Consider the following 20287-nt stretch of genomic DNA (forward strand, 5'->3'; position numbering starts at 1 on the left):
CAAACAAAAAATACCTCTAAGCTAATAGACACCAATTACACATGAATTAATAACATTGGAATGGTATAAGTCCCATCCCCTAGGTTGACATAGATGGAAAAAAATTCTAAGATATAAAATAAGCTTTATCTCTGTCCTCCTTTCAGCAGTGTATCGTTTAATCAGAATATACAGATAATATTGATGCATACACAAATATGCTTTTTTATAAATTAATGATAACGATATTTATTTTCATTGCTGTAAGTTTGGTTCAGGCATATTGATTGGCAATAAAATATCTACTTAACTACACAGATTAGTTAATTTAAAAAACTTAGAATATATTTTTTAGAATATTGGCACTCATCCTGTCCTTGAAGTTAAAATGAGATGTTACATATGTCTTCTGTGTATGGCTGAGCATGTGTGCTTTATTTCCCCATCTTCATCCCTTCAGAGTACTCTGTGTGTGTGTTCTTTATATCTAAATTAATGCTTAATCATTTCAAAAAAGAGGACAACAACTTGATAGCTCATTCTGCCTTACCACATTGGAGAGAAATGTGCTTGCTTCCCAGTTACCAAGTTAGTGTAACTTTATTAGTAAATTAAATGATCTTTTTAAAAAAATGCCCACAAGCTAAAATTCAGAAGTAAGACCGCATTCTGAAGCTCTGTGGGTTGCTTATAACTATCAGATCATCTGCCTGTTTTATTACTGTGGGGTAAGAGAGATTTTATTACTGGAGGAAAAACTGATATATCTCTGAAAGACAGAGAGATTGGTGATTAATTCAATCAATGTTTGGCTTCTCTCAGTAGCTTTATTCTCTAGGAACCATTTGGTTATGATTGTGAGCAAAGAGCTTAACCTCTATTAAATGCAAACAGAAGAATAGCAGGAAGTTATGAGACAGAGAAAAGTTGTGTGAGTGAAATGGTTTGATTTGTTTGGAGGAAGTACTTGCCCCAGAAGACAACAATGCAGTTCACATTATTGAGTAGAGCAGTTCTACAGTGTGCTCCTTCGTAACAGTCCCGTCCAAGAATTTTAGTGGCAGAGACAGCTATTATTCACTTCCTATTATTTTCAGGTATCATGTTAGATTTTTATATATTAATTTCTTTAAACCATACACAGCCCAGTTATGTATTCCCATTTTACAATGAGAAAATGGGGGAAATACATGCTTTCTAGTGTCAAATCACTTGCCTATCATCATCCAGGTGGAAATTAGTGGAACTAGTATTGTCTTAAACTAATGCCAATCTCTTTTCACATAAAATATAGGTTCCACAAATGATTTCTAAAATAAAATTAACTAGAAAAAGACAAATGACCCAACATACAAAATATACTGCATATATGAATAGTCAGAGATTTCAGTTTTCAGTAATGCATGGATAAGTTATTTGAACTATACCTCCCACTGAAAACAGTCCAAAATACCACTTATGGTACATTTTAAAACACTTTTTAAAAAGCATTGAGAGTTTACAAGATTTTAATGAGTTATCAGCTCAAACTTAAAGACAAAAGAGGAATCCAGAGAGGTGAGGATATTACCTTTCCAGCAGGACATTTCTGATCCCTACAAATATACAGGTTTATTTGACAGTCTCAGGGTAAAGGAGAAAGAAACAAAAGTCTCAGTCTAACAGATGTTAAGAAGTGTAACAAGAGTTCTCCTCCAAAAAGTTAATATCACCAAAGCCTACACCCTCAGAGTAAGATGAACCAGATGTAAACCTGTCCTATCTTGGACCTATGACCTGGACCTATGTGACCCAGCTAATCTCAAGACGAACACTGTGTAAGGTAGCCTCACTTATGTAGTGACCAGGTAGAAGCAAATTCAAATACTTTATAACGATATCTTCAACCTAAACCTTACAATATTTTCAGGGAACACAATAAAACAAAAGGAAAAATTAACTAGAATTAACAGAAACATTAAAAAAATAAAGCTAAACCCACAAAGTCTTTAAATATTGGACAATATTGGATGATGATAATATATATTTTACTGCTCAGAAACTTTTAAAAAGTTCCAAAAATTGCAGAAGAAAAAATGATAAAAATATGTGGGAGATTAAATAAATATAAATGTAATTACTCAAATTAAAAAAAAAAAACAATCAGGATATGTTCTCAAGCAGATTAAACAAAATCAAAGGTAGAATTAATATACAGGAATATAGGTTAGGATAAATTATTTATAATTTAGCATACAGTTGTAAAAACATAGAAAATAAAGTCTAAAAACAGGACACAAAAATGTATTAATAAACTAGCAATGTTGCCATCTTTAAAGTAACAAGTCTTGGTCATCCAAGGAAATTCTTTAAATAGTTGCTCTTACTTTTAATCATACAAATCCATCCCAATAGGCAGTTCAGATTCTGGAATATTCTTTTGACATCAACTTTGTATTTTCAGTTATTTAGCATATCAGCTACATTTCATTTTGGCAATGGTGTTTTCACTTTCTAACATACCCGAGTGTTGTTTGTAATAGGCAGTTTGTTTTATTTTATATGTTAGTGACTCTTCTCTCTGAGGATATAATGCTATTTACATTTTACTTACTTTCTTTTGTTAATTCTACTTCCTTAATATTTGTTTTGTTTCCTTATTATATCTTTCTTTTATTGTTTTTATTCAAACATTCGATGATTGCCGGTTTTCACTTCATATCTGGTGTCGAGGGTCTGGATTAAGTATTACAAGTAAAGATTGTTTCTTCTGCTCACGTGAGAATATTTGAGTCAAGTAATTGCAGGTTCTAGTTATTAAAACTCTGGTTGTGCTACTTATGTGAGGGTCAGAATGGGAAAGATTTTTGTGGTTTGGGCTTTCTTTTCAGTGCTCAATATGTAGGTTTCTGAAACTGGGGCCATTTCTGTCTCTTCTGCTTGCTATGGTGTTCAGGGACTCTGCTACCAATGCTTGGGAGCACCTGTCTTTGAACTCATAATTTAGAGAGCTGAACAGAGTGTTTTCTTCTAAGAGCAAAGACTTCAGGCAAACATTGACTATGAATAAGGAGGACAAGCATGTGTAATAAATTCCCTGATGGACTCATAGTGTGCCCAAATTCCATTACTTCTACTTCTGATTCAAGGTTTTTTTGTTTGTTTTGGGGTGTTTTTTTTTGTTCAAACAAACAATAACATTTATAGAAAGTCTTCATTTTTGACAGTATGGGATATGGACTATGCATATCTATTGGGATTAACTGCCAGGATTTTTATATATGATTGATTGACTTTGCTTTTTTTTTTTTTTAACTTATCTATTTATTTATCTATGAGAATTTAGATGCAGTAAAATGTATAGAACATAAGTGTTCAGTTTGCTGAGCTTTCACAAATATACACAACCATTTAACCAGTATCCCAAACAACATAAAGACCATTGCTCTACCTCAGAAGAGACTTTAATCTTATGCAATTTATACCACGGGCTGCCAACCCCCGGGCCGCAGACTGGTATTGGTCCACGGCCTGTTAGGAACCAGGCCGCACAGCAAGAGGTGAGCGGCGGGCCAGTGAGTGAAGCTTCATCTGTAATCGCTCGCATTACCGCCTGAGCCATCAGCCCACCACTCCCGAAGGCTTCCCTAGTGCCAAAAAGGCTGGGGACTGTGCTGATTTATACAATTATGGCCTAGAATACTCAGTCCTTCTTCACAAATGTTCCAGGTTAAATTTGATAAAAATGTTATGATGGGGCTTCCCTGGTGGCGCAGTGGTTGAGAGTCCGCCTGCTGATGCAGGAAACACAGGTTTGTGCTCCGGTCCGGGAGGATCCCGCATGCCGCGGAGCGGCTAGACCCGTGAGCCATGGCCGCTGAGCCTGAGCGTCCGGAGCCTGTGCTCCGCAACAGGAGAGGCCCGCGTACCGCAAAAAAAAAAAAAAAAAAAAAAAAATTATGATGTAATTTTGTGTGTAATGTTCTATAATTGAAAACTAGATTGCATTGGTTGATAGTGTTTTTGAAATCTTTCATATTTATATATTAATTACCGAGAATTGAATGTTAAAATCTCTAACTATGAGTAAAGGGTTTTTGTTGTTGTTCTCTGTTTGGTTCTGTCAGTTTTTACTCCATGCATTTTGAAGCTCTGTTATTAAATGAATATATAATACATTGAGAATTAAAATGTATTTTTTTTTTTTTTTTTTTTAAAATTTTTTTTTTTTTTTTTTTTTTGCGGTACGCGGGCCTCTCACTGTTGTGGCCTCTCCCATTGCGGAGCACAGGGTCTGGACGCGCAGGCTCAGCGGCCATGGCTCAGGGGCCCAGCCGCTCCATGGCATGTGGGATCTTCCCAAACCGGGGCACGAACCCACGTCCCCTGCATAGGCAGGCGGACTCAACCACTGTGCCACCAGGGAAGCCCTAAAATGTATTTCTGAAGAATTTACCCTTCTTATATCTCATTTTATTTCTAGTAATTCATCTTGTTTGAAACACCACTTTGGTGTTAAAGCCCTGCCTCAGCTTTCTTATGCTTAATGTTTCCATAGAATATCTTCCTTCACTTTCTTTAGTTTTAAGCTATTTTTGTCTATATATTTAAAGACCGTTCAGAGTAGACAGTGTGTAGTTCAGTCTTCTTTTTTATTCAGTCTGAAAATTATTGCCTCTTAATTTGAGTCTGTTATGGGTTGAATTGTTTCCTTCAAAAAGGTTATGTTGGGGTCCTAACACCCAATACTTTAGGATATGAACTTATTGGGAAATAGGGTTGTTACAGAAGTAACCAAGTTAAAATGAGGTCATTAGAATCCTAATCCAATATGACTGGTATCCTTATAAAAAGGGAAGATTTGGATACAGACACACCAGCAGGAACAATACGATGTGTACATGAAGACAGCCACCTACAAGCTGAGGAAAGAAGCCTGGAACAGTTCCTGCCTCACTACCCTCAGAAGGAACCAGCACCTTGATTTGAGACTTCTAGTCTCTAGAAATAACAGACAATATTTTTTTGTTGTTTAAGCCACCGGTCAGTAGTACTTTGTTACAATTGCCCTAGTAAACTCATACATGTTTAGTATGTTGCAGTTAGTCATTGATATGGCTGTGTTTAAATCTACTATGTTGCCATTTGTTTACTATTTGTTGGATTTTTTTCCCAGTTGTTTTTATTCTTAACTTTTCCAGTCTTACCTCAGATTAAATGAATATTTATAAATTATTCTATTTTATTTACACTATTGGTTGTTTTAAGCTTTGTGTGTGTGTTGTTTGTTTGAGGTTCCTGGACCTCAAGGTTGAAATTTTTAATAAAAATTTGGAAACATTGGTAGTTATTTATTCAAATATATTTTTCTGCTTCATTTTGTCTCTTATCTTTCTTGGATTCTAACTCTACATATGTTTGATGGTTTGATATCATCCCATGTCAATCTCATTTATCTCAGCATTTTCCTCTTTTATTTGAGATTGTGTAATTTCAAAGACTCTGATTTCAATGTCATTTGTCTTTCTTCTGATACCTGCAATCTGCTATTGTGTCCTGCCAGTGAACAGATAATTGGGTATACTGTACTTCTTATTTCTGGAATGTCCATTATTATTTTTGTTGTTGTTGTTCTATCATTATGACTATATTTTCCATTAGTCTTAAAATATGTTTATAATATATATCTGTTAATTTCAAAACCTGAGTTGCCATGATGTCTATTATTATTAACTGTTTATTCTTCCTTGATCATTGATCAAATTTTCCTGCTTCTTTGCATAATTCGTATTTGTTTTTATTGTATGCTGAAAATTTTAATAATACACTGTAGAAAATCTGGATGTTATTTTAAAGGGTCTTAAGATAATTCTTTAAAGGCAGTTAAATTACTGGCAGATACTTTTGATCTCTCAGGCCTAGTTTAATTCTTTATTAAGAATAGACTCTTTCAAGTTTTGTTTTTAGACCGAGGACATAGCCTTTACTGAAGGAAATGGCCCTTACTCCTAATGCACAGGCTTTCTGGGGCCTCACATAAATGTGTGAGATGTCCAGTGAAATCTCTCCCCTGTGGCTAGTCTATAACTTCAACATCTCCCCACCCTGTGTTATCTCAGCCTCAAAGTATCTGCTTTCAGCAGGGCATAGAGGTTAATTCTGTGCCTGCACAGAGCAGCCCTTGGTGAAAGTCGCTCCTAGACCCTTACTCTGACTTTTCAGTGCTTCTCTGCATCTCTCCTTACTTTCTACACAAGTTCCCGTCACTTCAGCAGTCCTCAAGTTTTGCAATCACTTCAGCAGCTCCCACCTATAATCTCTGTCTCTAGACATTATTCTTAGAGTCATATTCCTTGTGCCATAGTAGGAAAAGTGCCCCTAATCAAAGAGTCCAGCTAAATGTAGGACTTGATTCATGGCTTCCCTTCTCTCAAGGGTGACAAACTTGTACTACTTGGCACATACATTAAAAAACTGTTGTTTTATATAGGTCGTCCAGTTTTATCATTGCTTATGGTGAAAAGTCAAGCCTAATACCAATAATTACATGGTGGCCAAAACCATAAGTTCCTCTGATATAATTTATATCCTTCAGAAATTCCTTACTCTTTGGTCTGCTAGTGAAATGCTTCCCAGCTTCCTATAGGTATATTTTCTAAGTATTATATTGTGTTATTTCAATGGTATTTTGAAACGAAGAAGAAAAAATTTGTTCAGTCTACTTTCATGAATTTGAACCTCTAAGACATGACTTTTAACATCCACTAGACATACTTTTGCACAGTATTTTATTATATTTTATATCCATAATATCTCATTTCCTGTGTTCTGAGTCTCTATTCAAATACTTTGGATAAATCGTATTTCATAAAAAAATATGTATTCTTGGAAGGAGATGTTTTTAGAATTGTCCTTCTTATATGATTTACCAGGAACAATTGCAAGGATGAAAATAGGAGAAAAAAATGTAACTGAAGACTCTTTTCTCTTCCAGATCTAAAATCCCAAAGGAGAAAAAGCTGCTGAAAGAAGGAAGAAATTCCTAGCATTTTATTAAAATCCTTCTAGGGTTTAATATTTTTGTTTGTTTGTTTGTTTGTTTGTTTGTTTGACAAATGGTATTTCTTTCAATCCTTGTAACATGTTTAGTGGCAAATAGTACCATCAAACTTTACAAAAAGGAAGCACTTTTCTAAACATTCCCCCCAGATTTCATAAAATCTGGATGCAGATCTTTGATACTCCAGGTCTATTTTGTTTTCCCTGTAATATTCTGCCTTTCTAGAATTATGACCTTTCTTACCAGTGTTCTGTAAACACTCTTTTAACCTTGCCCTTGTCAGTAGTACTATTCCTTCTTAAGATATTTTCCACTAACATTCATCAGAAATAAATATATGGACCCAAAAATAATCTTTAAAAGTTTTCCTTTTTCTGCTATATACAAAATAATAATTTTATTATTGCAGGAAAAACACTCAAAACTATTTAACTCTAAAAGCTCTCCCTGGTTTAGAAACTCTAGACCTGCTTCTGTTATTGGGAATTAACATATGAAAACAGTGTTCTTAGTAATTACGCAGGGCGGTCTGTTACTGTTCAGGTGACACATAAGTCACAATTTAAAAAATACAGGGCTTCCCTGGTGGCGCAGCGGTTGGGAGTCCGCCTGCCGATGCAGGCGACGCGGGTTCGTGCCCCGGTCCGGGAGGATCCTACGTGCAGCGGAGCGGCTGGGCCCGTGAGCCATGGCCGCTGGGCCTCTGCGTCCGGAGTCTGTGCTCCGCAAAAAAAAAAAAAAAAAGAATTTCTATGCTTTTTTTTTTTTTTTTTTTTTTTTTTTGTGGTACGCGGGCCTCTCACTGTTGTGGCCTCTCCCGTTGCGGAGCACAGGCTCCGGACGCACAGGCCCAGCGGCCATGGCTCACGGGCCCAGGTGCTCCGCGGCACGTGGGATCTTCCCAGACCGGGGCACGAACCCGTGTCCCCTGCATCGGCAGGTGGACTCTCAACCACTGCGCCACCAGGGAAGCCTATCCATTGTTTTCAAGCACATTTTTGTACAAAACTAAGACTGCTAGAAAAATGAATTCTTTATAATCCCATTGGTATTTCTGATGTTTGGAACTCTTTGTTAGTTTAGGTATATACCAGATTATTATTTTAAAGTAAGAAGGATAAGAAATATAGGTAGTAAAATTTACATGACCTTGTTAAATTCTAGAATATCCACTCTGGCTAACTGGGCAGAAATGAGAATAATGAAAGAGAACTCAGTTTAAATACTAAATGAATATAGTTGACAATAGAAATATAAACATAATAATATGAGTAAATTGCTTCTAACTGAGGCCTTTAGCTAAATAGGAACTTAATATTAGTTACAAAAAATACTACTTCTATGGAGATGACAATTTTTTTTCAGAAATGGTAAATGGTATTTTTAAAAAGTTTTAAAAATGGAAATATGTTTTCTCCTCTTATAGTGAAGTTTCTACTAAATTCTCATGATAACAATGTTTTTACAATAAATTATTTCACTGTCAAACAGCATATACTTGATTAAACAAAGGGAAAAAGAGAAGAAAAAGGCATGAAACAAAACCTCTCAACAGTCAGGCTGCCACCAATTGCTTTCTTGTTTAATTTGAATTGTTCAGTAGCTAATCATAGTTTGGCACTTTCTTGCCATCAAAGCGTTTCATGAAATTATCCCATTACAATGTTTTTATCAGAAGCAAAATTAACATGGCTGACAGTTTAATTGATGTTTCTTTTTCTTCTAGTGCCATTGCCAACTAAACAAATTGTACCAAGTTTTGATATGCTTTTTTGTTAATTATTTATACAATTGTAGTCACTGATATTTTTGTTGTTTTTAAGTTTCAGTTTCTTGGTCAGAAATGAAAATAGTGCCAACCTTGATCAACTCACCAACCTTACTTTCTAAGGAAGTTTCCTCTAACACTTACTGGGTAGTAATTGTTAATACTGGCTGTTGTTTTCACATTTGGTTTCAGTAATTTTCAACTTTCCTGTTGAGGCAAAGAACTTAAGAATCCTGAGAAACCATTGGGGAAAGAATCTTTCAACCTAATCTAGAGGTTCTCTTCTTTCAAACTTCTTAGTTTCAGTTTTAATATTTTTTTAATTTAAAAATACAGTTATGTAATTGAAATAAGAATTGTTTTGCAGAAAAATTAATACTTTATCATGAAATTTTAATACTTTAAGGCAATGCTTACATAATTATAATAAATCCAAAATATTCCTTTCAGCACCAGTTAAATGCGAGTGTACAATTTCATGCCGCATGCACCCTGTTACTGTGGGACTTGCTTCTGCCCTTCATTTACCCTCTGGTCCTGCCGTTTGACTTTTTTTTTTCTTTCTTTCTTTTTTACTTTTTGAGGAAGTTTTTTCTGTAGTAAACACTCTCCTTCTTCATGCGTCTATTTAAAATGTTGACCTTACCTTAACCTACTCTGATAATCCCCCAACACATGGCTCAACAAACTAAGGATCCGGCTATATATATTTTAGTCTTTGCAGTCCATTTGGTCTCTGTGGCCAACTCTGCCATTGCAGTGTGAAATCAGCCACAGATAACACGTAAATGAACAAGTGTGACTGTATCCCAGTAAAAACAGATGATGTGCCAGAAGCCCACAGGGTGTAGTTTGCTGCCCCCTGCACTAGACCTTTGGAATGAAAGCTTTCTGAAGGTAGAAGTTTTGTCTGTTCTTCTCACGGTTCTAACCATCATTCCCAAAAGTGTCTGGTACTTAATAGGTGTCCCATAAATTTTTGAATCTGTTGAACATACACATAGAATAAAACATTTAGCAAAATAAAATATATGGTTTGGAAAACACTTGGATTCTGTACAAATAAAAGCTTTTCTGAGTATTTATTTGGCTTGATGAATTACTCTGCCTGGAATAACAGAGCAGATTCATCTTTTCAATTGAATCAGAGCCACTCTGGATATTGTGAATTTGGTTAAAATAAACAGATTTTCCTTGCTGATTCCTAGAAACACTTTTATATAGTGACGTGTTCTTTACTGTCTTTGAATTGCACGCTGTTGTCATGCTGAGTTATTTCCAGACATAGATTTCAAGTCCTTCATCATGTTTGGGTTAGAGATATCATTAACTTAGTAGTCTTGCCATTTTGTCTGTCTTTGAGTCTGTTCTTTTGATGGAATATTTTCACCTTGATCAACGAGTATAATCCATCAGTGTCTGGTTGCTTGAAGTTATTTTCCTTAATACCAAGCTTAATTTATACCCATCTTCATACCTCAACACATTGCACAATGGAAAGCAGAAACAAAAATTATTTTGGAAAATGGAGCTGACATCTATGTAGAATACCCAGTACAAGCAATTGAACCTCAGAGAACTCTCCGTTGCCTGCAGGGTTTTTTATAGGTGCAACCGCTCTCCCATGATCACTTATCATAAAGCAAGAGACAATTGGGCCAAGGTAGCTTCCTGCCTGCTTTTGTGTACAAAAAATAAATAGAATAGAGCAAATAAGGTAAAAAAAGAAACCAAAAACAAACAAAAAGAAACAGTACCACAGCTGGAGGCCAACTTTAAAGAAAAATGATGTTGATAGCTATCCTGCTAGTAGCTGGACTTCCTACATCCTGGCAAAGCAGTTTTTATAAAACATATTTAAGGTTTATAACCACTTGGAGGCTGGAAAAAGAGTAATACATTGAAAATATGTTTAATGTTTTGAACCACTCGGTGGCCAAGAAGCAGCTTCTGCTAACATTTATTTAACGCTTAGAGTCATTTGGTGGTTAGGAAAGAAAAAAAAAAAGGAACTTCTTGTTAATTTTTAACATTTATGGCTGATCAGTGGCTGCTAAAGCAACTATCAATGCAGAACGGTTTATGTTTCGGGACACACTGTACTGCTACTAAAACAATTCATACGCTTCTCTCAAGGCCACACAAACATTGTCAATAGTGTTACCTTTGCAATTGCACCGCTAATAAAAACATAGGAATCAAACAGAGGGATAAAACACTCTTGGAACACACAGTCATAATATTCGATGGCCCTGAAAATGGTTCTGCTATGCTGTGTGCTGTGGACACTTTGCAGCTGACACCAGAGGGATCACCAGACCTTGCTCAATTTCATCAAATGTGTGAAAGTCACTCAGCAGATTGCAAAGCAAAAGTGTCATCTGATAATTGGTGTTTCTTACAAATCAACAGCTTGTCTCTATACGTAAGAGAAAAGAGTACTCTACACCAAAGTAAATGTAAATTGGGTTAGAAAGTCTATTAGGTTCTTATATAGACTTGGCATAGTTTGAAAAAAAACAATAGTAAATATTGTGCTCGTGTGTCACAGGGAGGGATGATATAGAAAAAAGGGGTAAGATAATTAGCTGGGATGTCTACAGGTTAGGCATTCTCCTGCTACTTTCCTGAGAATGATAGCCAAATTATTAACAGGATCCTCCCCAATTTATTGATTGCATTTTTTTCAGACATTGGGATCAGTGTTAGTTATACATTTTCTCCTTTACTATTTGCAGTATACCTCTGGGAATAAGGTATTTTTATTCCTCATTTATAAGTAAGAAAACCAAAGCACAATGAGGTCAAATAACCTACACAAAGCCTCACAACTAGGAAATGGTAGAGCATGGATTTGGACTCTTAAGTTCAGTGCCCACACAGTGTGTGGCTAGAACATGTTACAACAGAGGTTTGTCCTCTGTCTCTCTGTAGAAATCTTTTTTCATTGACTATGAATAGAAAAGATATGTCCCAATATGGAAAAAAATTTTTTTTAAAAAAAACAGTATATTTATTTTGGCTTCTGGCCTTATCAACTACTTCCTAGGTCATTTTTGGCCTCTCATATCAAAATTTGGCCTCAGCTCAACAAATTATGGAGGAAATTCAAAACGAATGATTTAAACATTGTTAATGCATGTGGAAAATACAACTCGGAGGTAAGCACTTCTAGAAACACCCTAAATTCCTCTAAGAATCAAAGAAAGCCATTTCCTCTTTGCTTATCTTCTAGAATAATTCAGTCCTAAAGCCTAGCTGAACTTTGGTGCTGGCAGAGATAGGCAATTGGAGGAGATGGGGAAAAGCTGCAATACACCAAATCAAGGTACTGAAGCCAGAGCAGAGTGAGGGAGGTGTCCACATAGAAGGGCTGACAAGGGGTATCAGAGATTGTTTCTCATGAGGAAGTCACCTATGTGGGGGAAATACGGCCTTGCGTATGGATTGAGAGCTGTAATGAGGTGAGCAAAACCTCCATCTACAGTGGAGAAGAGAAACAGCCAGTGCAGATTTTCAAAGTTGGCATGGAGTCATCAGGGCACCTGCAAGGGGTCTGCAGGGGTAGTGGCAATGAAAGATTAGGCTTGATCAAATAAGAAAATATATTAATGACAACAAGAGCTGGATTTCTCACTCTTGGAAAAGAAAGTTATAAATTATACAAGGATTAAAAAAAAAAACACAAGCAAACAAACCTGAAATGAATGGCTGTGTTAGATTAGAGTTGAAGGTATTGGTACAAAATCATGGTTTTCAAAATATGTAGAAGGATGCAGAAATAAATATTATGTATGTACATGTCCATAGATATATTCTTTAGCTGTACCCACTGAGAGGGGCTGGGAGCAATGATACTCCAATAACAGAGAGCAAGCTGCAGCCAGATTTGGGGCTTCTAAACATTATTCTCCGTAAGGGTGAGGAGAGAGCTCCTTGGAGAAATAGCTTCCTTCTGGACTGAGGCAGCAAATAAGCAAGACAAGTCCCAAACATATTTTTGAGCCAGAGAGTAAGGGAGTATTCAACTAATTAAGGGTAATATTAAAAGGACATAAAACTCAACTTAAAGAAGCTTTCATTGGCCAAATTTAAAATAATGATATCAGTTGTGAAATAAAACTCATGTTTTATGGCAAGACAAGAAAAATTTAAACATAAAAATTCTTCTCTGCCCTTTGGCCTACCCTCTCCCCTCACTGTGCATTGTGTATCTGCATTATGCATTGACTTAACTTCCCCCATCAGCAGGAATACCTGCTCAACAATAAAGAACAGGCACCAACAAGACAACTCCTTAAAAGATAACATTCCTTCTTTTTTTTTTTTTTTAGATTCCATATATATGTGTTAGCATACAGTATTTGTTTTTCTCTTTCTGACTTACTTCACTCTGTATGACAGTCTTTAGGTCCATCCACCTCACTACAAATAACTCAGATTTGTTCCTTTTAATGGCTGAGTAATATTCCATTGTATATATGTGCTACATCTTCTTTACCCATTCATCTGTTGATGGACACTTAGGTTGTTTCCATGTCCTGGCTATTGTAAATAGAGCTGCAATGAACATTGTGGTACATGACTCTTTTGAATTATGGTTTTCTCAGGGTATATGCCCAGTAGTGGGATTGCTGGATCGTACGGTATTTCTATTTTTAGTTTTTTAAGGAACCTCCATACTGTTCTCCATAGTGGCTGTATCAATTTACATTCCCACCAACAGTGCAAGAGGGTTCCCTTTTCTCCACACCGTCTCTAACATTTATTGTTTGTAGATTTTTTGTTGATGGCCATTCTGACTGGTGTGAGATGATATCTCATTGTAGTTTTGATTTGCATTTCTCTAATGATTAGAGATGTTGAGCATTCTTTCATGTGTTTGTTGGCAATGTGTTTATCTTCTTTGGAGAAATGTCTATTTAGGTTTTCTGTGCATTTTTGGATTGGGTTGTTTGTTTTTTTGATATTGAGCTACATGAGTTGCTTGTATGTTTTGGAGATTAATACTTTGTCAGTTGCTTCATTTGCAAATATTTTCTTCCATTCTGAATGTTGTCTTTTGGTCTTGTTTATGGTTTCCTTTGCTGTGCAAAAGCTTTGAAGTTTCATTAGGTCCCATTTGTTTATTTTTGTCTTTATTTCCATTTGCCTAGGAGGTGGGTCAAAAAGGATCTTGCTGTGATTTATGTCATAGAGTGTTCTGCCTATGTTTTCCTCTAAGAGTTTGATGGTGTCTGGACTTACATTTAGGTCTTTAATCCATTTTGAGTTTATTTTTGTGTATGGTGTTAGGGAGTGTTCTTCATTCTAATTTCATTCTTTTACAAGATAACATTCCTTCTTGATCTTGTAAAGGGTCACATGACCCACCACATTGGCACTTAAATCTGGATTATGTAAACTGTCAATAATACATCATTTAATGCACAGCCCTCTATCTCAAAAAAGTTATATAAACTGTGTCTTGACTTCTACAGGGCAGAACAGTTCTCAGAGCTTTCTGAGATGCTCTTCCCACATTATAATCCTCAAATTTGGCTCAAATAAAATTTTCCAATTCTTTCTTAGATCAACTGATTAATTTTTTGTTGATACAATCGATTAGAATCAATGTAATAGAAATTAAAACCTGGAGACCACACAGATATAAATTAATAAATGGATAATTTGAAAATGTGATGAGAGCTAAATTATTCCTCCAGTTTTAAGATACCTTTGACAAAATATGTGATACTTACAGAAAAGATAAAGAGTAAGTTTACGGTAGAATCATCACCTAATATAGACAATCTCTAAGGTGGACCTCAGTATGACTGCCTTCAGTATTCACACCTTTGTCTAACAAATATATAGAATATGGCAGAAGTGAAAGGATATCAATTCCAAGATAACAACCACATGAGTGGCTTGGAATTGCTTCCTCACACAGGTGAATCTTCAGATGAGACCATATTCCGGATAGCCAGCTTAACTCGAAATCCATAACTCTGAAGCAGAGACACTCAGACAAACCAAGAGATAATACATATTTAAAATTCTGAACCTCTAAATCATGGGGTAATTTGTTATATAGTACTAGATAATACCAATTTCATACCTGGTAGTGGGGTGCTGCCATAACAAATACTTAAAATGTGGGAATGGTTGCACTGTCAGGCAGTAGTGCCTTGAACACACTGTTGGTTGAATCAACACTCACTTGGAAGGGCTGTAGGTGAGGGCTTGCAACAAAGTAACAATATCTTATTGGGAACTAGAGGAAAATACATCATTGTTATGCAATGACAGAAATTTAGCAAAACTGTTGCCTATATTTATTTGGACAATGGAAAATGAACCTAGTGACTTTTAAACAAAAAGGGTCCAGGTCTTACTTCTTTTGAACATTCCTGGCCTTTCCAGATGGCATGTGATGTTAAAATTAAGAAATGACTTTTAAGCAAAGGTTAAGTCCAAGACATAGAGAGCATGGTCAAAAGATAAAGCCATGAGAGTGACTATAAAATGTTTTGTTAGGACCTTAGTAAGATCATGGTCTTTGTGGCTTCGTGTCTAGTCAGACAAAATTCCCTCTTAAGAGCTTAATGATATGTGTGATTCAAAGATTCTTTCCAGCAAACAATAAGGTTTCTAATTCATGTAAGGGCTTTGTCTTTCAGGCATCTCCAATAGGGCCAAGGTAGAGAAGAATTTATGTTGAAGACTTTTTTGGGGTTTTTTTGGGTCCAATTCAGTGAACCTAATGAGGACTCCTGGGATAGCCATAGCACCTACAAAGTTCTTAAAAAGAGTTCTACATGTAGAAACATCACAAGAGTGGACTGAAGAAGGAAAGTTGGAGATTGTACAGTGAGGAAAGCCAAGAAAGAGAGTTCCTTAGTTTCAAGTACATGCTATATTTCATGAAAAAGAAAGGATAACTCAGAATGGAGAACCAAGAGCCCAGATAGTGGAACTGAGATCTGTGGACAAATATTCCCAGCCCTTGTACCTAATCAAAGAGCATTCAGCATTTACCAGCTAGATTTCAGAAATGTCATGGCCCAGTAACTCTTTTTTATTCTGTGCCTTTTCCCCTTTTTTAAACAGAAATGTCTACAGAAGTTATCCTATGCCTATCTCACCATTGTACGTTGGGTGTATGTGAGATAAGCAGCTGGTCTCTTTAGCATCACAGGTCTACAGATCAAGAGGAAATAAGTCTAAGGAACCTCATTTGCACTTGGACTTGAGTTATATGATGAGTTTCTGGAATATGAACTAATACAATCAGGGGAAAACAGATTTTAGGGTCCTAGAAAGGGGCTGAGTATATGTTGTATGACATACCTTTGGGGACAGTGGTGGACTGTGGCAGGTAGAGAAGGCCCTCAGAGATTCCAGCTTCCATGTATTCATGCTCTTATGTAATTCCATTCTCTGAATGTGGACTGGACTTACTTCTAACGATTAGAATATGGCAGAAATGATAGGGTATCACTTTCAAGAGTAGATTATAAATAGGCTGTGGCTTTGATCATAGATATTCTCTCTCTCTCTAGCTCTCTATTAGCTCATCCTGGAGCCAGGCAGATGCCATATTGCAAGGTAGCTCTGTGGTGAGGTCCATGCAAGGGACTGAGGCTTGCCAACAACCTCATGAATAAACATGGAAGCAATTTCCTACCTCCCCCAAGTTGACCATAGCCCCTGCCAACAGATTGGATGCAATTTCTTGAGAGACCTTGAGTCAAAGGTACCCAGCTAAGCCACTCCTGGATATCCATGCTCCTGTGAGACAATAAATGCTTGTTATTTTACATTGCCAAGTTTTTAGTCAATGTATTATGCAGCAATAGATAAGTAATATGCAACCTTTGTGAAGTAATAAAAATGAACATCATTAGTAGTAGGACAAATTGAAACTATGTTCTACCTGACAGAATGCAACAAGAAGAATACAGCATCTCCTCTGTGATATACCTAACAAAAATGCATACGCTGAATTTTCACATGATGAAACATCAGACATACCCAATATGAGGGCCACTCTAAAAAATAACTGGTCAGGAAAAACATGTTAGGGTTATGGAAGTCAAAAATGTCAAGAACTGTTCCAGACTGAAGGAAACTAAAGAGATCTGGCATATAAATGCAGTAGGTGATTTTGACCCTGAACATTTTATTATATAAGACACTATGGAGACAATTGATGAAGCTTGAACAGAGTCTAAGGATTGGATTGTAATAATGCATTAATGTTAATTTCCTGATTTTAATAAATGTATTTTGGTTGTATAAGGAGAATGTTTTTATTTGTAGGAAACAGCCAACATTCTTTCTCCAGTCTCCTAACAAGGACTATGCTTATGGGGCACAGATAGAAACCAATGATAGTTTGCCTGTTCATTCTATATTACTTGAGCTGCTCTATGTGGCCATGGCTGGCTTGTATGATAAGGTGTTTTCTATCATTTTTTGGTTTCTCTTTCTATAACACTTCCATGAAAGCAAGGAAGTGTGGAGATTTACGTATGTTTCAAAATCATAATAAAGGTATAATAAATTAATATTAAGTATAGTCACAGTCTTCAGTATTTCCTTCTTGGAGTTGGACTATTTAGGTGTGACCGTGTAGAAAATATTCTCTGTTTAATAACCTACCAAAAACTCCACCAACAATTTCATCTTGGAATATATCCCCAAACTCCATGTAAATCAAAATACAATTCATAGAAAAAAGCAAGGGGGTACATGTTATTTACTTTTCTATGAAACCAGCAGTATAATTTCCTTTAAGTATATCTGTTTTATTTAAACTTCTCTAAACATTTTTTTAAAATCAGTGGATAAGAGATATATTCCTCAGATTTTTTGTTTTAAGCATGGACCCCCATCCTCAAATTATAATATAATACAATAATATAATATGAATTCCGAAGTCTTCACAAGTTCATCTGAGATTAAAAAATAAATTTAAAGCTCCCAAAGAAATTTTAGAAGCCACTAACCCTAGAAAAAGGGTACAACTGATTGCAATTAACTTTGTTCTAAAGAGCCTGGGATTAATTCCTACTTTCTGATCCATAGGAATTTTCATAGAAAAATAAAGATCAAATAGTAAACAATACTGCACGGAGTTATTGTAATGGCTAAATAAAACAAGGAATGCAAATCTCTATTAGGTCACCTGGTCCCTACCTATTGCTCAGGAAATGGTAGGTCTTAACTTAATAAATCATGATTCACAATTGACATCTATAAAATGTGTCATAGGGACCTGGTTACGAATAACCAAATCAGCAGCCTAAAACTGGTTTAGCTCAGGCTGAGGAAGACAATGCAGGTATGAATATGGATTTAAAGATGTTATACATGTCAGCACTCTAGGAAAAGTAATTTAAACCGCACACCCTACTGATGTGAAATCATCAGATATTAAAGAAGGCACATTACTATAATTCATTGTTACTCTAGTGATCTTATAGAATTAAGACCACATTCATAACGTCCAAATTTGTCTCCAAGGAGAAACTTTGAGTTGGGGAATATCTGGATCATTAAGTAATTTCCTTAGGTCAGAGTAAAAGCACTTTATCTGTGAATATCAATTACTTCCATGGCATATTGGATGTAGCACAAGTGACAAGGTGACCTTTCTCTTAAACAATTCATAGATTCATGAGAATTTTCTTCAACTTTTGGGACTAAATATATTCCATAGTCTTATAATCTTAAATACTGATTTTCCTCTAAAATCTCCACCCACCCTGCTCACCACCATCCTCCCTTTGTAGAGTTATGTTTTTTTTGTAATTTTCCTGTTAGTTTTTTTTTTATTCCTGGTTTAATCGTTCATCATATGTTCAGATGTACAATCCATTATTGCTAAAGTGACATTTGCTTAATAGACTATTTCTTGACCTTTTGCATTAGACAATAAGCTATTTTACTCTATTCTTTTTAAATTGGTTGAGTCTTTTATTAAAAGTGAAATAAGAACATCCTCAGTTATTGGGAAAGGACAGTTATCTCCTAGAGGATACCTCAAGCACAGATATACAAAGCCAACAGTGAGATTTGCCACAATAGTTATATTGCCCAATACACCATGGCTAGTTCTATCTGGTGTTGACTAAACATTATTTTAATATTCCAAGGAGAATGATACAGAAGCAGGAATTGCCTAGAAGGAATGTGGAAAAAGAAAATAAAGAAAAGAATAATCATTAGATAAAGTGACTTAGAGCACTAAACCATTTCCATATGGTAAGAAGGGTGTGCTTGGGAATGGAGTTCAGGAGCTCTAGGGACATAAATGTTATATCTGGACACACAGCATCTTCTGGCTAGCTTTAAGTTGCTCAGGTAAAAGCCAAAACAAGAAATACCGCAAATCTAACTGGGTCTCTAACAGGTGTATTTGGTTATAGGTATATAGGTAGGATTCCAGAAGATGGCAAAAGTAGTGCCTGATAGGTATTTCATTTCTAATACTGAATTTGCAAGTGGTGTTTCTACTTCTTAGTATTTATTTGAAAAGGGCATGTTATGTTAATATAGTCCAAGAATACCTGGGTGAACTCATGACATATGTTATGGTTCCACATTCAAAAGAAATACTGTTCTGTTATTAAAAAGAAAAAAATTAAAAGGGAGGGTGCATTGGAAACCAGTTTAGGTATTTACTAAGGTCTCTTGAATAACCAATGAGAAATTTCAGTTACGGTCATGGGAAGACATTTTAAAGAACCTATTCTTGCATAGATCTTTCTGATAACTCGTGGCAGCACAGCAAATTCTGTCTCATTCCAGTACTAAAGCTGGACCCACTTTGTTCTTTCACTCACCTCCCCTTTGCCTGATTTCCCAGATTTATTCCTCTCTCCAGGCACTAGCTGCAAACTCCTTATATAAGGGCTCAGCTCTGCGACCCTATCCTTTATCCTAATTGGCACCACAAAAAAACTAATTGTTTATCTAATAAGATAGAACTTTCTAATACTGTAGAGGGATGTGTGTGTTTGCTTTAAGGATGCTGTTTCAGTAATAAAGTGTCACTAAAGGCCATAAATTCGTGTAAATATTTCCAATTTACATGAAATAAGCACCAGGTTAAAGAATTTATGTACTGGATTGCATTGTCTTCTTAAAGGTCATACTTTTCCTCAAAGTACTGCCTTCATTTTCCTGCCCCGGTAAAACCAAGACACAAGTTTAAAAACAGCTGTCCCCATTTTCAGGGACTAGTTTCTAATACCTTTTCCTAGTTGTATTTCTAAACCTGTAGCAATCATAACACCACGTAAAAGAGGCAGCTCAAAAAAAAAAAAATAGCAGAAACTGAATAAAAGATTTGCAGCCCTGAATATGCATACAAAAATTTTAAATCGAAGTGAACTCCTCTGAGCTGATTTCTTAAGTGAAGGAGAGAATATGGTCTTTGAATACCTGATAAGGTCACAGACACAATTTCAAGTGCATTTATGGTAAATCCATGTGACAACTCCTACAGCCAC

At 35.9% G+C, this 20287-nt stretch overlaps 1 protein-coding gene across 2 annotated transcripts in view; it reads right to left on the reverse strand.

Moving 5' to 3' along the window:
- The window catches only part of CDH12 (cadherin 12), a 280630-nt gene that overhangs the window by 180048 nt on the left and 80295 nt on the right, over positions 1 to 20287 (reverse strand). The gene's annotated exons all lie outside the window — the stretch shown is intronic.

The sequence above is a fragment of the Tursiops truncatus genome, chromosome 3 (assembly GCF_011762595.2).
Source record: "Tursiops truncatus isolate mTurTru1 chromosome 3, mTurTru1.mat.Y, whole genome shotgun sequence".
In the NCBI taxonomy this organism is placed as follows: domain Eukaryota; kingdom Metazoa; phylum Chordata; class Mammalia; order Artiodactyla; family Delphinidae; genus Tursiops; species Tursiops truncatus.